The sequence below is a fragment of the Protopterus annectens genome, chromosome 3.part1 (assembly GCF_019279795.1).
Source record: "Protopterus annectens isolate FY-2018-M chromosome 3.part1, PAN1.0, whole genome shotgun sequence".
Lineage (NCBI taxonomy): Eukaryota > Metazoa > Chordata > Ceratodontiformes > Protopteridae > Protopterus > Protopterus annectens.
In genome coordinates, this window is record NC_056732.1 from 872346441 (window position 1) to 872367901 (window position 21461).

Genomic DNA, 21461 nt, shown 5'->3' on the forward strand with positions numbered 1-21461 from the left:
TAGAAATCTAACTATAACTGATCTAGGATAGTTTTTGTTAGAGTTAGTATTAGCTATAGATCTATGTGCTCTTTCGATACCAAAAGAGAATGCTTCTGGTAAATCTAAAGTTTTAGGGAGCCATGTTGTTAAAAAAGAAGTAATATTGTTACCTTCAATATTTTCTGGCAGTCCAAAAATCCTAATGTTATTGCGCCTAGATCTATTTTCCAGGTCATCCAGCTTTATTTGTAAATGTGTATTTTGTTTCAGCAGAAACTCAATGTTGATTTCCTCTTCTTGTATTCTATTTTCCATGTCATTCACAGCTTCTTCTATGCCTGTCATCTGGATCTTCTGTTGTTGCAGGTCCATATGTAACAAGTCTATTTGTTTTGTAGTTTTTTCTATGAAAGTGTCTATTTTAGTATCCATTTTATCCATCTTAGCAGTAAGTTGCTGGACTATAATTATCAGAGACTGAAGTTCTTTCCTTTGTCCGCATTCTTAATAACTATGTCTGTGTTACCTTGTAAACCCTTAAGTGCCTGTCGCTGCATATCTGTCAAGTTATAAAAATTCCTGGTACACCCCTTGGACCAATAAAGTGAAATATCCTGTTCACAAACCTTAATAAATGTACTCACTGTAAGCTTAAAAACAGGAAGAAAAGTGCTGGGTTGCCTCAATGAAACCTGAGCAGGTGGATTATCATTATTACCAAACATGCACTTTAACATCAAGTTCCTACCAAATAACATGAGGTCCAGAATTATCTTATTGAAACTGCTCTCAGTACTTCAGACAAAAGTTATCCCCTTGTTAAGTACAAATAACTCATCAACAGATAATGCATATTTAGATAGATTAAAAACAATATTATTATCACCAGCCATTCTGATGGCCTTCTTTTCTTGTATTCTCACTGTTCGTTCTGCTGGCGTGTTATGGTGTTGCTTTCATATAGTATATGTAAGAAGAATAAAGGTGGAGTGGAGAGTACTGTTATAAACTATGTGTGTAGCTGGAAGACACTAGTAAAACTGTTAAGGTATTAGGGAGACTGGTTGTAGTGTATAGGACTCTTAATGATGCTTAATGGTTTGATGCTAGGCAGTGGCATTTATCCTACAGGTGTACAGGAGCAGATTCACTGATATGATTGGTGAAATTTTACCTGCATTTTAAAAAAGTTTATGTTGTGAGTGGATATCACTTGCCATGAGATATGGTTCCACAGTTTAGTTTCACTATTTGGATGTAGAAGTGACATCTGCAGCATTAGATGATTTGGTTATATTAATTAGTGAATTGCCTCTAAAGCATAAAATTCTACTGGGAGAGTAGTGTTGTATTCCTAAGGACTGGGCAAATTTCTGGATTATAGAGAAGTCTGTGTATTGCACTTAGATGAGAAAGATTTTAGGTGATGTGATAGTTCTAAGCAGTTTACTTATCTATGTGCTAAGCAGTGCTCTCCTCTATTATTATTATATACAGCAAATTTGTCTACTTTTTATAATACTACACAACTTTGGATAGTTATGAGACTCAAAAGTGAGTGAAGACTGGGGCAGCAGACAGGAGAACAGCAATAAGAAGGCAGAGGCTATTTTTACTTTCTATAATGTACCTAAGTTTTGTTGAGTTTTTTTTAATGACTTGTGATATATGTTAATTTTGAATGGTCGTCTATGATAACATCCAATAATTTTGCATGGTTTACTTGTTCTATCATGTTGTCGTCGACAAAGGTGATCTGGTATATTATTGTTTTGACAGAGATGTATTTGGGGTAAAGAATGGTCTTCTTCTTCTTCTTTTGGCTTTTTCCCAGTTAGGGGTCACCACAGTGGATCACCTGTCTGCTCATGATTGGCAGTGGAGTTTTACAGTGTCAAGTTGCCAGCCCAGTGCCCAACCTTCCACAGAAGGCACACACACACGCACACACTCACACCTAAGGTCAATTTACAGTGTTCAATCCACCTACAGCATGTCTTTGGGATGTGAGAGGAAACTGGAGCACCCGGAGGAAACCCTCACGACCACAGGAAGGACATGCGGACTCCGCACAGAAGGCACCCTAGCCGAGGATAGAAACGGAGTACCTCTTGCTGTGAAGCGACAACGCTAACTGCTGCACCACTGTGGCCACCCATTTTGGGGTAAAGAACGGTAATTTTGTTTTTTATGGTTTAGCAGTAGTTGTGAATTATTTACCCATGTTTCATTTGATAAGAAAGATTTTGTTGTATAATGTCTTGAATTTTATATAGAGTTTTGACAGAACAGAGTTGGGTCGAGTTATCAGTGTTTTTAACTTGGATTGCTTTTTCTGCAGTAGTGTAGAGGTAATTGATGAATATGATGAAGAGTATGGAGCCAATTATAGATTCTTTGTTGGACACCAATACTTACGAGTAAAATAATGCATTTTCCATTATACTGTTGTGCTCTTTTTGAGAGGTAGCTATGGAATCATTTCAGTTAACTCATTACAGCCGAGTACACCTCCAAGCATTTCTGCAATTAACTCCTACTGTGCTTCTAGGTGTCATATTTGCATTAATAATTCTAAAACCATGCTACATACAAGCTATCAAAAGATTTTATCTTGAAGCATACATGATGGCAAACACAATTGTATTGATGTATGACCTCTGTCTAATGCAGTTAAAGAGATATTGAATATTATTTGTAACAAAGCTTATTACAACCTCACAGCCCCCTCCACAGAAACTGGCACATATGTCCAAACTTGCACCAAAGTACTATATGAGTATTTATTTAGCTGCATGGAATCAGGAATACCAGACAGGATGAAATCCTCCTCCTCAAGGAAGAGTAAACCTGTCTGGTGGGCATCTACAATAAATAAACTGTGTAATAAAAGGAAAAAAAATGCTGCCCAGGACCAAGAAGGTGCAAGTGTCTAATTGGAATCAATCTCTCCTTAGCCGGAACAAGCAAATAAGAGCATTAATAAAATCCTCTAAAGCAAACTTCAAGTCCAAACTGGCCACATCTACTAAAGACAGTCAAAAGGCTTTCTTCACATATGTCTGCAGTCTCAAGGGAAACACCCAGATCTGCTCATAACTGGTGGTTAATGACACCACATACACAAACTCTGTAGATACAACCAACCTGCTAGCAGACAGGTTCAGTGAAAACTTCACTCCTCTGTCCCCCATTAGTAAAACAGGACATCCCCAGTACCTGACTCCCTCCCCTTAACCTAGGGAGCAAGTCCCCACTGCCCTCTCAAAGGCAAAAAATACAGCCTACATGGGACCTGATAACATCCCAGGCTGCATCCTACATGAACTCAGGCAGGAACTTTCAGCACCATTAGGCACCCTATTCAACCAAAGCTAAGTACTGGCTTCATCCCAGCCAAGTAGAGGACAGCTACTTTCATCGCTTTGTACAAAGGTGGAGAGGCCACTTATCCAGGAAATTAAAGACCCATCAGCCTAATTAGCATGATCTGCAAGGCCATGGAGTGGATTATCCTGGACCTCATTAACAAGGACATTGGCAACCTCCGGACACTTGATCCCACATAGTTTGGTTTTGTCAAGAGGAGGTCATGCCTGTTAAATTTGGTCGACTTCTTTGAGATAGTCACCAAGGCCATAGATGACAGGAAGACAGTGCACACCGCCTACCTTGACCTGACCAAGTCCTCCAATACTATTCTCCACTCAGGTATAAAATATAGACTCTCTCAACTAGCCTTCAAGCCATATGTTATGAAAACAAGCTCTTGCAAGTACAGCAAGTGCACAGTCCCAAAACTCATGAATGCAATTAATAAAACAAAAAGCCAGCACACAGTAGTGTTAGGTGCCTGTCAAATTATATTTATTCAAGCATGAATTAGGCAAAAACAGATAAAAAATTACTAAGCCTTCTTCAGTGTTGAAAACAATACAATGAATCAATGCCTAATATGCATCTATGTAACAACACATACCTACAATTATCCTGCTGATTGGTTGGCTATAATTGTTCATTTAAACCAGGTGGAAATAATCCTCCCAGCTTGATGATCCACTTTTCCTCTTTATTATTCAATATGGTATGCCAACCTGATTTATTAACCTGGTCCCCAACTATTCTGTCAATAATAGTAAACCTAAAATTTGCTGAGGTATGTACCAAAGAATGCTTGTATAATGCATTATTTGGTCTTTTCTGCCTGGTGTCACTGATGTTTTGTATATACGTAACCTGACCGGACGAGAAGTTTGTCTGATATAGAAAGCAGAACAGGTACAGGAAGCCAGGTATATGACCCAATCACTTCCACAATTAGCAAGAAATCTAATATCAAAGACTGATCCTGTATTTCTGCTGGTGAATTGTTTAGATTTCACCACTCTAACACAATGTACACAATGCCCACATGAGAAACATCCCTGTAACAAATCCCCAGTTAATGTGCATCGGGATTGTTCCCCACCCAAAGTCAGTCCATGTTTATAATGTTGAAACACAGGTGCCCAGTAGGAAGGTCTGATGAAGCAATGGTTACCATTGTGAAGGCGCTCACCATTTTGTATTAAAAAAGAAGATTTTACTTTGTCGTGGTTCAGCTTCTTTATTCCAGCTACCTTCCTACTGGGCACCTGTATTTCAACATTTTCAACTTCTGGTCTGGTTTGGATTTATTTGTTTGCTCCATTTTATAATGATTAAAATAAGAACCCATGGTTTTATCTCTGCGATAGAAAAGAAACATCTATCATTTAGAATACTTGATAATCTTTGGACCGCTAGGAGTATATTCCAATGTTTATTAACACTATCCAATAATGAATTAGTGTTACATCTAAAAGTAGTTACCAATGTGATAACAGGTTGGCCCTGTTGCGGTTTCTCCTTGTACACCAAGAGGTCCTCCCTATCTATTGAAGATGCAAAATTAATGGCTGTAAAAATCATGCCAGGTTTGTACCCCCGGGCCTTGAACTTATTAATAAGATCTTGTTTATAAAAGTGATATTTATCAGGGTGGGAACAAATCCATCGCATGTGGAGAAATTGAGAGTTGGGGATGTTACGTGTAATATGGGGTGGGTGAAAACTGGAAGCGTGTAGTAATGAATTATATTGTGGATACTTACGAAAAACCTGAGTATCCAAAGTGTGATCCATGTTCCTGGTAATCAAGACATCCAAAAAGGTGATTTGTTCAACATGGTAGTTAACTGTAAACTGAATACTCCACTTGTTGCCATTAATGATTTCCATAAATCCATGCAAATAGGTCACATCAGCCCTCCAGACCATCCAGCAATCTTCAAGGTAGCGTCTCCACATGTCACTTTTATCAAGGAAAAGATTATGATTGACATCATAAATTAACTGTTCTTCCACATAAGCCATAAAAAGGTCTGCGTAAATGGGAGTAAATGAGGCCCCCATGGCCATACCCTGTACCTGGCAAAAATATTTCCCATGATAATAGAAGGTGTTCTTGGTAAGTACATGTTCAGCAAGGCAAATGAGAAATGCATTAAAATCCAGTGGGTAAAGTTCAGTTTGATAAAGCCAATGTTCTAAAGCCAATAGACTGGCCTAGTGAGGAATATTGGTGTATAGGGATGCCACATTCAAGGTATATAGCAACCACCCTGGTTCAATTTGTATATCTGAGATGATCGTTAGGAACTGGGTGGTATCCTGGATCTGGGATCTAACATGCTTCAAAAGTGGCCGAAGATGTTGTGTCAAGAATTGTGAAAGTGGTTCTGTAACAGATCCACGACCATATACAATTGGTAATCCCAGGGGATCTTGTAGATTTTTATGTATTTTAGGTAGCAGGTATAAATATTGCTGTCTAGGATCAGAGACAGTCAAATGGTGCATAGTAGTCTGAGAAATAATACCCTTGTCCTTAGCTGACAATAGATATTGGTCAATTTGTTGTTTGAATTTGGGACCAGGATCCAGAGGCATGTGCATGTAGTAAAGACCATTGCTCAACTGTCTCTGAGCCTCGGCATCATATTTAGCCCACTCCATAACCACTATGGCCCCACCCTTATCAGCTGGTAAGATCACTAGACCCTATTATGTTGTAAATCCAAAACAATCCGTTGTTCATTTTTCAGGAGGTTGTGAGGCCTAATCTCAGAGTCCCAGGAATGAAAATGTAGATCTTTGAAAACCATATTTTGAAAGATGTGAACTTAATGTTGCATGGGAGGGCGTAAAGGTGGATTTACGAAATTTGAAGGTGTTGAAATCTCCAACTGTAGGTGAAGAATCAAAATGCAACCTAAGATTCAATAAACAATTAAAATCTATTGCATCTTCTGCCAAGGAATCCTCAGACACATAACAAGCAGATATAAAGTTAAGTCCTTTATTAAGAAGTTGCAATTCAACCTATGTGAGTGATGTGGAAGAAATATTCAGTACATTGTTGCAAATATCTATTTGCGTGTAATGACTTTTAGTAGAGATTCTACACTGATGATTCCCTTGATGCTTTCTCCCTCCCCTCCATATCCTACCCCTAAAGGGATATCAGAATTCCAATGTTTTGGAGTTGGGGGAAATGCAGTGTATTGTGCCTCCAAACCATCATGGAGGACGATTCATCCCTTGATGTACCACTAAATTGGTTGGATGTTTTCTTCAAAATTGAAATGGGCATTTTCCTCTTGGAGGGTTTGCCACCCACACTAGTAAATTTGACATTTTTCTTGGGACCAAAGGGCTTACCCCACTCATAATCATCCTTGTCTCATTGAATAATCCTTGTTTTCCTATCCTTCAATTGTTGTTCCAGGGCCAATAGTTCTTGCCTAAACTGGTTTAACCAAGTAGCATAACATGTCTTCCCCTCAAATTTCTTAGTTTCCTCATAGATCAAAGCAACCTCTGTGATGTTTGAATCTATGGACCGGTCATAATATGCAGTGAGGGTGTCTACAAAGGTCATAGATGCCCTTTGCTGCTGGGCAAGTGCCCATTGTTCAACAAGCTCATCATCCGGGTATGATACTAGGGGTTGAATATGAACCCTTAGTCCTCTGGGCGAGATGCCTTTAGTTTGGTATACTTTAAACAATCCCAAGTGCCAGACATTAGTCCATAACACCATCATGCTTTTAGTTAGCCTCTGAATGGTGGCTGAACATGCATTTTCTGGTTCAATCATGTCAACTGTTTCATTTGGGTTGTCCCCGAGTCCCAGACCGAAGAGCCCCAAGTCATCCCTATCAGCCAACAACCCCCTAAGAAGCTGAGTCAAATCCATGATCCAATGGGTCCTAGATGAACAAAAATATCACAGATGGGATAAGTACCAGTGTCACCCTATTAATGATAGTAAATATTAAAAATAATCCCAAATGTCAAACTGGATTAGAGACCAAATATACCCAGCCAAATGAAATATGAGAGGGCACAAATCAGGTCAACTGTATCTATATAAAAAATATATACCTTGCAAACAAATACCATGCCTTTGGGCTGCGTTCAGACTCAATATTCCATGTATATACACCTCACAATACAGTACAAAAAAATGGGAGACAATAGTAGCCTGTGCATCCAAAAAACAGTCAGAAATGACAATAATAATAAAAAAGTTTTTGATGAAACAATCAAAAGTCCAAACATATGTTGGATATCAATAATGCAAAGCTAGGTTCACCCCTGAATATTACATAAGCAATTGGTTAAAGTGATGATACCAAAATTGAGGAGAACCAATATAGCTACTGCATCCTGTTGTGCCAAAACCTGGAATAATGAAGAATGATGTCGATAAGCACACTGCTACATCCCCATAAAACCATGATTAGGCCACCATGTCATTTATCTGAAGCCAGGAGTGAGAATCCAAAAAAAACCCCACAAAGGTCTCAACTGGAATATTGTATGCAAGAAGGCAATAGCCAAGCAAATATCAAAAAGATACATATATATGTTGTGCCCACTCCCCATTCACATTTGACTGTTAAAGGTCAATAAATATTAATATCCAGTTATTGTGGACAGATATGCCATCAGAAATCAGTGGCCACCTCTGTTTCATAATATAAATCAGAAGTTGACAATCAAAATTACAACCCTATACTATGTCTATCCTGGATGTAGACTAACAACTGACTTGCATTGTTACCCTAGTTGCCTCGACAGCAATATCAATCCAAAACGATGTATAACTGTATGATAGTATAATCCACCAATGTCTGACAAACAGAAAAAAATAATAATAAACTTCTGATGTTTAAACATTCATTATTTGGTGCTGGTAAACCGTACCCATACATATGGTTGAACCTTCATTCCATTTCTGAAATCATGAGAGAGGCCCGAAAATTTGTAACCATCCATCTGAGGGAAGTCAGTGACACAAAAAGCCCACAGTACCCAAATTTGATAAAAAAATAGTTTGCAAAACATAAATATTGGATGTACAGAGTCAGTTCAATTTGTATAATAAACCATTCAAATTCCAAGCACCACAAGTTGATATATTGTTACTCACCTTCTTGGCAAGTCCTGGACTGAATCTTGTGTTAATCCTCCATTCCAATACACAGAAACATGCCCATGTAGGTAGGTATGTGTTGTTACATAGAAGTGTATTAGGCATTTATTCAATGTATTATTTTCAACACCGAAGAAGGCTTAGTAATTTTTTGGCCAAAACCTGTCTGTTTTTGCCTAATTCATGCTTGAATAAATATAATTTCACAGGCACCTTACACTACTGTGTACTGAATTTTTATTTTACTAATTGCATTCAATCCATATGCCACCAGATGGGTATCAAACTGGCTTACTGATAGAATCTACTTAGTCAAAATAGGGAAAGTCACCTCAAGTAGTAGACCCATAACAAGCGGTGCACCCCAGGGATAGGTCTTGGGGCCTCTGCTGTTTGGGATATACTTCTCAGAGGTGCAGGCAAAATCTAGTGGGATATGGCTGACCAAGTTTGCAGATGACTGCAAATTGGGTGCTGTCATCATTTCCCCTAATGATGTGGACATCCTCCAAGAGGGTCTCACCCAAACAAATGACTGGTGCCAGACACATGGCCTCAGACTGAATGCCACAAAATCCCTTTTGTGGAGAAGGATGTTCCCACAAAATATCACATTGATAATAAGGCACTATGCACCCAATCAGTCGTGAGGGACTTGGGAACTCAGGTTGATAGCAAACTGACTTTGACCACCATATTGCCTCCATTGTACGGAAAGCTTTGTACATGGCCCACCTCATTAGTAAGGGTATCTCATGCAGGGACAAAGTGGCCTTAACCTCCCTGTGTTCTTTCCTTATAAGACCGATTATTGAATACAATACTCCTTTTGGCTTGTACCTCACAAAGTACATGCAGCAGCTGGAGCGACCACAGAGATTCCAGCTCTCAAACATCTACCCTACACTGATAGGCTAAAAGCCCTGTCCCTCTACTCATTCTCCTACAGACTCCTCTGTCTGCCATACAAAGCAATCTCAGAACCCGCCTTGATGGGACTGCTGCATATCTGCAAGTCAAGCTCCACTTAAGTAACCCACACACAAGACCTCAACCTGGTCTGTGACATCAATGGGACTTGCTGGTGGGACAGATTTGTGTCCCAGTGACTCTCACTTTTTTGGAATAGACTCACTCTCCACGTAAAGCAGAGTAACTCATTAAACCTTTTAAAGCACAACCTGGATAACTGAATAGGACACCCCTGGGATTCCACCTATGCCCCTGCTGGACAGTGGCGTAGGGTGCTGACTTGTTGGAACATGGGCTAAATTCTTGGCTAGGCTTGTAAGGGCCTCAGGGTCAATAGCCTAATAGCTTCCTGTGATCTTATGATCCTATGATCCTACTGTTTATTTGTATTGTAGTTGTTGTTGTTGTGTCTTTCGGCTTTTCCTGGTTACGGGTCGCCACAGCGGAACTCAAGTCTGCTAATAATTGGCAGTAGATTTTTACGTGCTGGCTTGCCGGGCCTAATGCACAACCTTCAACGAAGGAATGCACATTCACGCATGTCGCCACACAGAAGACACTCTAACTGAGAATCGAACGGGCAACGTCTAACTGTGAGGCGACAATGCTTTATTTGTATTGTAGTAATTTTCATGTTTCTCAAAATATCTCAAAATTTAGGTAACACAGACAGAATTGCATAACTTCATATGAAAGCTCACAGCTATACAAAGAAAATCCTGAGAAATAATATTCACTGCCTTTATTTTGGTTTATAAAAATGCAGTTTAAAGCATTGAACTGAATGAATTTATCCTGGATAGTTTGCCATTTACAGTTTTCTTTTAACACTTATGGTTCCAGAGATATGAATATTTGTTTGACCTGTAAGGTAATAACTTAATTTTTTTAAAGGCTCAAGACACACCCAATGGAAGTTAAAGGTACACACTCAAAAGAGCTATACTGGAGGGGATGAGTTACACAGAACCAGGAGGGCATTATTGTGCTTAGAGACTGGGGTCTCTGTTAAATTGTAATGTTTACTTATTTTATTTAACTCTATTATTTTATATACATATATATATATATGTATATATATATATATATATATATATATATATATATATATATATATATATATATATATATTTGATGTCAAATAGTTCCTACACCTAATGTTTCAAATTTTCTGCAGTATATGCTAATGCTGTTGGAGTAAACATTATATATCCAAAATATGTAAAAAAAAATAATAGAGTAAAAAATAAATAAGTAAATAAAACAAGAATTTTACAGAAAGCTCATTCCCTCTCTCTCTCAAGCACAGTCTCTTTCTGCTTCACACACACACACACACACACACACACACACACATTCTCCTGGCCAAAGCCAAAAATACCACAAAGCAAATAATGGAACAAAAGGACCCATTAAAAATCACCTGGAAATAATAACCCCTGATAAATAGAAAAAAAAATAAAGGACACAAAACATAATCTGAAAGATACTTTAGAAAAAAAGGTAAAAAAAATGAATTTCATTTCTGAATATTACTCAATGCCTTAAAATGCCAAAGATTCCATAATCCACAAAGTTTATGTGGAGACTTCAAACCAATATGAGGCAAAACTCTGAGGCAATAGTGAGAAAATAAGAGGGAAGCAGAGCCAGTTGAATCTAGACACTCTCACTCTCCTTGATCTCACACACACTCACACCGCACCTCACTTTACCTCTACCACACACACCGCCACTCACCCAGCACTTGCACACACACACACACACACACACACACACACACACACACACACACAGTCTCCTTTGCTTTCATACACACATTCATTCACACATGCAGACAGAAACATAAACACCGTCATACACATACATACACGCAGACTTTTTTTTCTACTTATTTTTTTTTGCACTCACTAAACAGCAAAAGCACTGCTTAGCGAGTGTAAAGTAATGGCAGCCATTAGTTTTGTTTTTTTTCTGTCTGGGCTCCATGGCAGCTTGGTGTGCTGCTGTGAAGCAGTGGACTCAATTTTTAGTGGGCATTACTTGTACATTAATACCTTTCTGGAGAACTTTCCTACTCCAATCAGGGTGCTGATATGCAGTTTGCCCATTCTTGAAAAGCTGGTAAGCCCTAAAGTTGCTGACAGTATTAACAAAATTCAGCAAACAGAAGTTGCGGTATGATGACAATAGAAGCCCTGCTGTGTTGAAAACAGAAGCTTGTTATGTATTAGATAAATAAGAAGTTGTGTATAATTACATTTTTTCTAATATTTTTTAACAGGGAGATGCGATTATCCTGTTGTTTGAAAGAGATGTATTGATTCTGTCCTTGTACACTGGAATAATGAACTATTTTTTAATAACAAAAGGGCTTTCTGTAGAATTTGCTAACATCATGTAAATGTCACACCCAAAAATGATCACAATTAGCTGGCTGCGTGTGATGAGCAGCATCATGACTCAAATATACAAGACTGCAAGCTGCTTTACACATCGAACAGCCCCTGCACCAGCCCACAATAACTGCAGTACCCGTGCACAGCTCAACAACAGATAAGTCAACTAGGAATACATAAAAAGACACACAAAAACATACCCAATCACAAAAATAAACAACTCAACACCAGGAATACTCAGAAAAAAGCTTTACTGGTGCATCTGGTACCTCAACTTTCACCTTCTAGGAATATGTTTACACTCAAACAGCATTACCTTTATACACCAAACAATTGAATAATTGATTAAACATTCCTCATTACTCATAATCAAACAATTACTAACTGTCAGTGTGTACTAACGGTTCCCTAAATTCATTTTACATCTCTTGCTCAATAATATATACATTTATTATAATCAGGAGAAATACAATTGATAATGTATAACATTTTATATATAAAAAAATACATATTACCTACTGAAATATCCTGGGCTGGATTCACGGAGGCTTGCACGGAGTCTTAGAGTAGAGTAAGACTCCATGCAGCCATCATGTCTGATGAGCGATCCAGGAACAGCCTGTAGGGGCGTGTAAGAGAGCTCCTAAAACTGCTCTTACATGGACAGGGCTGGCATATGCAAATTACCTCAATTGCAGGTGAAAGGCATGCAAATGAGGTAGATTTGCGATTCAGGAAACCCGAACCTGTCTGAGTGAGAGCAGTGTTATTTCCAGAAATGTACTCAGTTGACAACTGAGTACCATTCTGCAAATAGCAAAATGGAGCCATGATACCTCCAAATAAAGGTTGCATCCAGTGTAGGAAGCATGGCAATGGCCAAATATATGGCCATTGGAAATGTTTCCTGATGCAATATGAAAATAAAAATAATTTTTTTTTCGCCAATTTCCAATGTTTAAGCTTAGCACAGAGCCGCGCAAACGGGCTGTGCTCTAAAACCCAGAATACTAAAAATTAAAACCCACAAATGTGGATTTTATTGAAATTGTTAATGTACAATGCAAGGGAATGGTAGGCTGAAGACAACATGGCCATTGGGTAGAGGTTGCTAAGGGGGGAAGCTCAGTCTATGAGATGTAACCAAGCATCAGTAGGCAATCCTATGTGAATGAGTGCTAGGATAGTGAATCGCAAGTTTACATAGCAAATGAGCACAGTCAGTGGAGTGTAGGAGTAGGATATGAGGAGTAACAGAGTAGAAGATAGGTGACATCACAAGGGGGGTATGTATGAAAGAAGTGAAGCTCATTGGAGCAGAGTGGCATGTGTCAGCTGTCATTTATACATCATGGAAAGAGGTGTGTCAACAGGTAGGCTAGGGAAAGCCAAGAAATGGAAGGTGTATGCCGTGGATAACGCCAAAGTTTCTTGCTGAACGGGTATGTGAGCATGTAAACCCGAGTAAGACAGAGTGCACGCATGTAAGCGTGAGTGCACGCATTTAAGCCAGAGTAAGCATGTATAAGGCTGTTTAAAGAGTTGTAAGTGCGTTTGCACTGGTGTGCGTGCATGTTAACCCGAATAAGCAAGTTTTAGTCCGTGTAAGCATGTGTGTGCGCATGTTAGCTGCTGTGCACGTGTTTGCGCTTGTGTGCATGGCGCTCACCCCCCTGAGGAAACAGAAAGGAAAAAGGAACCACAACAAATAGTAGGAAGCTACCAGGGAGAACTAGCAGAGTTAGCAGGTGAAAATAATCAGAATCAGGCAATTACACAGGTAGTACACTAGCCCAGCCCAGCCTAGCACTTAAAACTCTGCAAACAACAGTCCAGTATGTTTCTCACAACAGACACTGCAGTAAGCTAATAGAAGTGAAAACTGAAAAAGCTTTACTGAGACAAAGAAATGTTAGGGGCTGCCATTACTGTTATAAGGTGACATATGCAACATGCTGAGGGTGGTGACAATGGAAATGCTGCTGGACAACCCACAGTGAGGAGACGGAGAAGAGTGTACAGGCCCAGGGTAACCTACCAGGGGCTACATGAGCTGGAGCTAGTGGAGCACTATAGATTGGACAGAGACCTCCTGCAGCAAATTGTTGAGCTGTGCAGGCCACGCCTCACACACAGAACCAACAGAGGGGAACCCATCCCAGTGGAAACCAAGGTATGTGTTGGCCTAAGAATATTATCAACAGGTACCTTCCAGAGACCAACTGGTGATATGATGGGGATATCACAGGCATCAGCATCCAGGGTACTACACCAGTTCCTGGATGCCATGTCAGCACATGTTGGTGATCATGTATATTTCCCCAATTCCCATGAGGTATTGGCCAGCAATACGCATCTCTTCCAGCAAATAGTGGAATATCCTGAGGTAGTGGGTGCAATAGACTGCATGCACATACACATCAAAGCACCAGCCGGCGAGTGGGGTAGGGTCTACTTCAACTGCAAGGGCTTCCCCTCCATCAACTGCCAGGTCGTGTGTGATGCCCAGGGCATAATACTGAATGTGTGTGCAGACTGCTCTGGAAGCTACCATGATTCCCATATCTGGCATCTGACGCAGCTGTACCAGACATTTGCCAATGGGGACATCCCACATGGTCACCTAGTGGGGGATGCTGGCTATGCACTGGAGCTGTGGCTGATGACACCCATCAGAAAGGCACACACACCCCTGAACAGGAATGCCAAAATGAGGCACACGCACAAACACGTAATGTAATACAGGGTGTGTTTCGGCTGCTCAAGTCACGGTAACGGTGCCTGGACACATCTGGTGGATCCTTGCAGTACTCATCAAATACATGTACCAACATTGTCATGGTATGTGTTATGCTACATAATATGATCCTGTGAAAACAGCTGCAGTAGGACCATCATAGGCCTGGGCCAAATAGCCCCGCACCATTGCCAAGGCCATCACAGGCAGAGCGTGACTCGGAGGAGGAACAACCTGAGCCTGCCCCAGTAGGCAGAAGGAGGCATGCCCAGTATGCTTTGAACTTGGCAAACAGGCAACACATAGCACATACACTGGCTCAATAGGAACTCTGGAAATGATACCTCTCTCTGACTCGCACATATAGTAAAAGGGATTCCTAAGTTGACACTACCTGCTTTCAAACATGTACAGGGAGTGTAGTATGTGCATCCAACATAGGCAGCCCTGCAGCACCACCTAAGTTGTGATTGCCATGTGTTAAGCAATATAAAGCAGTGCTAAACAGCATTTACCACCATGTAGTATATGCAAACAAAATCGCACACACCAACTAGCACAACTGTGGTCAATGTTCAGTAATATTGGGCAACGTCCAGCAATGTTGGTGAATATTGAGCAATGTCAGACAAGCCTGGTCTAAGTAGGGCATAGCTGAACAAAAGCCAACATGCTCATATTTGCTTAACGGGCCCTTAAACAGTCTGGTCTGCTCAGTATGAAAATATAAAGCAGTGATGTGCCTCAAACCCAGGATACTGTGCACTATAGCCAAAGTACTGAAGCACTAAACGATGACAGTATTGCAGTGGTCAGCCTATATGAAGGAATGTTGATAAGTCTATGCAAAGTATTTCATGGAAACCCTGCAGGCACAGCATAATCCTTGTAAAGTTATGACCCAAAGGTGAGTCCTGCAGTGAGAACAGAACCTGACTTCCAACACACACAGTATAAATGTTAATATCGGTCATGTTCGCACACATCAACCAATGTAGTGGACCTCAGATAGCAACATACTGAAAGCTCACACTGGGCATGCTCACACACTTGAATAAATGAGACAAATGTCAGGCAACAAAACAAGGAATGGCAGAACTGGGCATGCTCACACACTTAGGCCATGTCTGAGTACAGCAGTAGGCCACACATATCTGGCAGTTGCATGTGTTAACCCAGGAACCTGTCACTATACAGCAATCCGCCCTGTGCATACGGTCATATGACAACAGACACATCTATAATATAGTGGAACCCTGTCATAATCAAATATGTTCTGCAGATACCGAGGTTGTTCATAGAAACTGGTAAAGCAAAGATGATAAAGACCTGCAAACAGTATCAGCAATAAACATTGTGCATCTTGAACATTAGCATAGGTTCAGAGGTTGATACTAGGCTATCTGCCCTAGGACATGTACAAGCCTAGCCAGAGTGTGTTTGGCATTCGCAACCCTGTCAGATTACTACACTGTGTGTGTGAATAGTAGGTCACACAAGATAGCCCATGTATGTTTAGGCTAGTGTGCCACTGTCTAGCAGGGACACAGAAGATATCCCATGGGTAAACATACGATCACCCATACAGTCGTCAAGATGTCTCCAGTAGGTGGTCAGTGGGTGGCTCTGCCTATGTGAAACTGGGATTACATTCTGGAGTGAGTGGAGCCTCTGGGATAAGAATCTGTCCCTCCACAATGTCCTATTAACATCTGTGCTGAGGTATACGTCCCTGGAGTATGTAGCTCCAAGGGAGTCAGATATCCTGAGGTGGAGCATGTCCAGTAATTCTGGGTTGGGTATATCTGTAAACAACAGGAACACACCATATCCGAGTAGGTAGTAAGCGACTGAGTAGAGCTGGAGTTACTGCATCTGAACTGTGCAGGGCATCTGTGTGAGTCCCTAGATCTGCTTGGTGAGGAACTTCCATGGCCATTACAGTTGCTGCAGGTGTCGGGTAAGATACACCCCAAATGTGGCATTTTAACCAAGCATGGATGTGATGAGTATAGGGGCACAATGGCCTCACTCGATCTAGATGTAAAACCATATGGGATAATGTGGCCCACATAGAAGGTGTGTCCAACCACTTTGGCAACGTGAATGTCAAAAGCGACAGTACAAACAAGTCTTGTCCCCAAACCCCTAACAACTCCTACCGTATGTAATGGAGTACTACCTGTGTGGTAATATGTGGGCATGTTGTTATTCCCAAAGGGGATGACTATGCAACTAATGGCATTTAGCTGTAGGCCATGGCTCAGGCACCAGTCATCCATCTCTGTGAGACCCTGTTTGAGTATGCATGTGGCAGATGGAGAGTTGATCATGACACCCAGTTTGCAGTCAAGTGCAAACATGTTCAGCCATATTCCCCCTGTGGTAGCCTGTACATCAGACAAATATATACTGAACAAGAGAGGTCCCAGGACCGAGCCGTGTGGGATGCCACATGTAACTGGTGTATAGTCAGACATGGCACCTGCAATTCTGACCATGTGGGTGCTATCCCTGATCCAGGTATCAATCCATTGTGTGAGATATGTGTCCATATCGACGCTGGTGAGCCTATGCATAATGGCCCAGTGGGTTATTGTGTTGATGGGTTTTGCAGGGTTCAGGTAGGCTGTGTGGACAGCCGTCCCTATGTCGATGGACCTGTTAGCCATTTAAAGAATACAAACAGGTTCAAGAGGCAAGATCTGCCCACAACAACGCTGAAATGTGTAGGACACAGTGTCTGTAGGTTCCCGATGTCTATGTGTATGAGTCCCATGACAATATGCTCCATAGCTTTGCAGAACAGGCTACTTAGGCTTATAGGGCAATATTGTCTGTGGTCCGTTGTGGCACAAACTGTGTGGAGCGGGACCACTTTCACTGTATGCCATTCCTTGGGTACATATCCTGTGGTAACTCTGATATTGAACAGTGATGTAATGTGAGGGTTGTACCTGTCATGATGCTCGTGTAAGATGCAGGCTGGGACACCGTCTGGTCACATTGATACTGTGATGTACACTTTGGGGAGGGCAACACTCACCTGTTATTGTGTGATGTCAGGGAGGTTATACTTTGTTGGGATGGATAGCTGCTCCTTAGGGGGGATGGGTGGGAGACATCTGCACTGAACCTGTTTGCCAGGATGTTGGCAATGCCAGTGGGTTCAGGGTAGGTTTAGTCAGTATGCAGTAACTCACAGCATATCAGTGAGTGTCCACCCAGGTTCCTGACATAACTGAAGAAGGCCATGTGATAGTCCTACATGTCTGTTGCAATTGTCTGGTAGCAGCGGCCCTTAGAAAAGTTCATGAGTGATCGTAGCTGTCTGCTAGTACAGATCACAGATGCCTTCCCAGTCTGGGATTGTGCTCTATCATGTAGTAGCTTCCTCCTGACATTGTACAGCTTATTAATGGCTGGGGTCTACCACACAGGTCCCCTGCCATTGGAGTAGTGAGTCCTGCTGTTATTTGGGATAGCACAATCCATGCAGTCCACTAGGAGTCCATAGAATGTGTATGTAAAGGATGCAGCAGTGTGAGCCGTATTTGCCACTGTCTCAGGGTCTCTGAAGGATACCACCTTGCTTCGGTGACATGAGACATTGGCTCATGAGAAGTTCACCAAGATTACCCAGGATGGGTGTGTGGAGGGTATATGTATGTCCAGTGAGATACATGCATGTTCTGACCTTACCAATGAGGGGTATATCGCTTGTGTGGAACATAGAGTCCCCATGTTGGTGATGATCAGGTCCAATATGTATTCGCCCTTGTGGCTGTGCTGATTTGTTGTGCCATAGCATATGAGTCTACAAATTGTAGCGACTGTTGGGTGAGGGTGTCGGGGCTTGAGTAGTATCCCCAGTCAATATTTGTGTATATGAAGACACACAATATAATGGTGTTTGTGGAGACCTTCATATTCTCCATAGTTCCCATGAAAGCCGAGTGTGGTTCCTGAGTTTGGGAGTGTGTTCTGTAGCAGGCAACAAACTGAAAGGCAGTATTGCACAATGGTAGTTGTATATGTATGGTCTGTGATGCTTTGTGCAGTGCTATTAACCCAGAGGTGTGTGTATCTGTGATGTATATGGATACTCCCCCTAGTTGTGTTGTCTGTTCCAAGTCTTGTTGTCAGACAGCATGGTATGAAATATAACCTGGTAGCATACCTCTCAACCTGGAAACATCAAAAATCTGGACAAGGCCCATGAAAAATAGGTACAAATCTGTACGCTGATTAACATCTAATTTGCATACATAATTATGTAACCCCACCCACTCCAATGGAATTGTGGGATACTACCTTTCAAATGCAAATTGAAGAACAGACAACCAAAACATGGCACCAGACCAGAGTACCCCTGCAGCCATTCAGTGTCCTGTTACCTGGCTATTTTGCCCCATTTACCATAAACACTAATTTATGCATACTGCTTTACTTCTACAATGATTTGAATTTTATTTTTACATTTTACAGCACAACAATGCAGAAACACTAAAAGACATCATCTGGTAAACAAAACAATACTGTCTCACAATGAAAATAGGCTTGACATTAAACTTTGCCCTTGAAACTCACATTCATTGAAATCCACACCACATCCAAAGAAAATGCATCTGGCCAGTGGTGGATAAAGATTACCTTTGGGCTGTTTTCAAATCATTGGCCCCTTGCACACAAAACAAGATAACATACATGTGTTCTTTTCTTTATACACCTTCCTGACTTTATTAAATTATATTCTTTGTATAATACAACACACATGTTAGAGCTTATTTTAAATTTAATGTTTGAACATTTTACCAGTAATCTGTACTGTAGGCAATGAAACAAAACACATGAACCAATAATGGCAAAACTGTCCAATTCAGAACTTTTCCATCATAAAAGTGTGCTTCCACACCCACACTATAAATAGAATGACAGTAGTGTAAGCCATAGGCATCTTGCACAGCATTTCGCACTTATTTTCAATTTCATTTTTTTTTTGGGGGGGGGGGGCAAAAGGTCAAAAACCAGGGACACATTTTAAACATTGCTTGTATAATTTTGTAAAGTTGCTAGAATAAAATGTGCTACCATCATGCATTTCACTGGCAGGTTTTGAACCCAAGACTCTATGCACTAATACTACATTCAGAACAACATACCAGTATCCCACATCAGCAGCTGCCTGAAAAACAGGAAGACTGAAACTTAATAACAATCATTTAGTGAATTAATTTCTCACTTCTCAACATAGCTCTTAACCTCAACACAAAAAACATGGACAAACAACAAAGCCAATAATGGGGGAATACAACTTCAGTTCTCACTTCTCACTCACCATACCTCTGAAATGTTAGCACAAAAACAATAATAGGGGAATACAAATTGTAATGTGTGCTCACTTCTTATCATAGCTCTAAACTCTTAGCACAAAAAAAAAAGTGTTCGTACTTCTCATCATAGCTCTCAAGTCTCAACTCAGTCAGAAATGGTGGTGGCTAGGGATAGTAGGCTCTTTATACCCTGTACTAAAGGTACAGGGTTTGAGCCCGAATACCTCTAGCCATCAAGTGTATTATATAAACAATCCCGATGCCAGGAACTGTGGTTTTTATAGGTGTCTTATTGAAGCAAATAATAAGCACCTTTAGCAAATTCTACTTTTACTGGAACGGTGGAAACACACGTTGAGAACAGGAATGACAATAAACTGCAGGACTGTATCGCATTTAACCCGTGCTACGCTACCTCTCTGCACACACATGCACATCCAAAATATTTTAGCATCTGCATCAATCGATTTAAGCAGCCTTCATTCAGTAACCTGAGTACTACATGCTGCCCCCATAAACAAGATCTATATCGCAGTAGATGGGGCTTAAAATAACTTTGCATGCTAAACTGGCAGCGGTAAACCTAACGTTTCCGAAATAAATGTTCTTAGCACAACCTGGTAGATCACCTGCTCTTTTTTTTTTCGAGCTATGATGATAGAACTCATTTTGCCTTCATCCAACAAAACTTTCAGTGGACCCGCCGCCCCTGGGGACGAGTTTTGATAGCGACTCCTCCAGTCCACAAGCTACAAGAGAATATGGGGCATTTTCACACACACACACTTACACTTACCCTGCGTAGTGCTCGGCCTCTACTGTTCCATCCTCGCTCCTCAGGGCTTGCTGTATCCCCCAGCTGCCATTAATCCTGGCCCCTTCAGGGCTCGCGCTGTATCTCCACCCCTTCAGGGCTCGCTGATTGTATTCCCGCCGTTAACTTAACCGCCAGCCGGAAATGATGATGCGAGCTCCTTGAGCTCAATTCCGACTGGCTGGTAGCCTGACGGTGCTGACGTCATCGCGCACGTGATGACGTCAGCACTGACAGCGCGAAAATTTTAAAAAAAGAAAAGAAAATCGGAAATGAAGGGGTGCCACTCAGGAATCGTGGCACCCCTTCATTTGGACCCCAAAACTCGGTAAAAACCGAGTAATTCGGAACGGTTGGGAGGTCTGCCTGGTAGTGCTGGTGTGCATAAGTGAGCCTGAACCAGGCATCTGTCAGTGCATAGATATCGCTATCCTCCATACTGAGGAGAGTCCTCAGTGGCCGCAATATGAGGTTAACACAACTGTTGTTGAGCAGAATTATCCTTAGTTTCATTTAACTTGTAATGTCTATGGAGGTGTGTTTGTCTTCTGAGCCCTGCTTAAAAAAGGCACTATGGTGGTAGCAAGAGCCTTAGCCAGCATTACAAAGTCCATGGGTGACAGGTGCAAGCTGTCCATAGTGAAGCTACGTGGCATGTTGAGCATGTCACCATAGGCTGACAGACACTGTATCCCCCCTAATT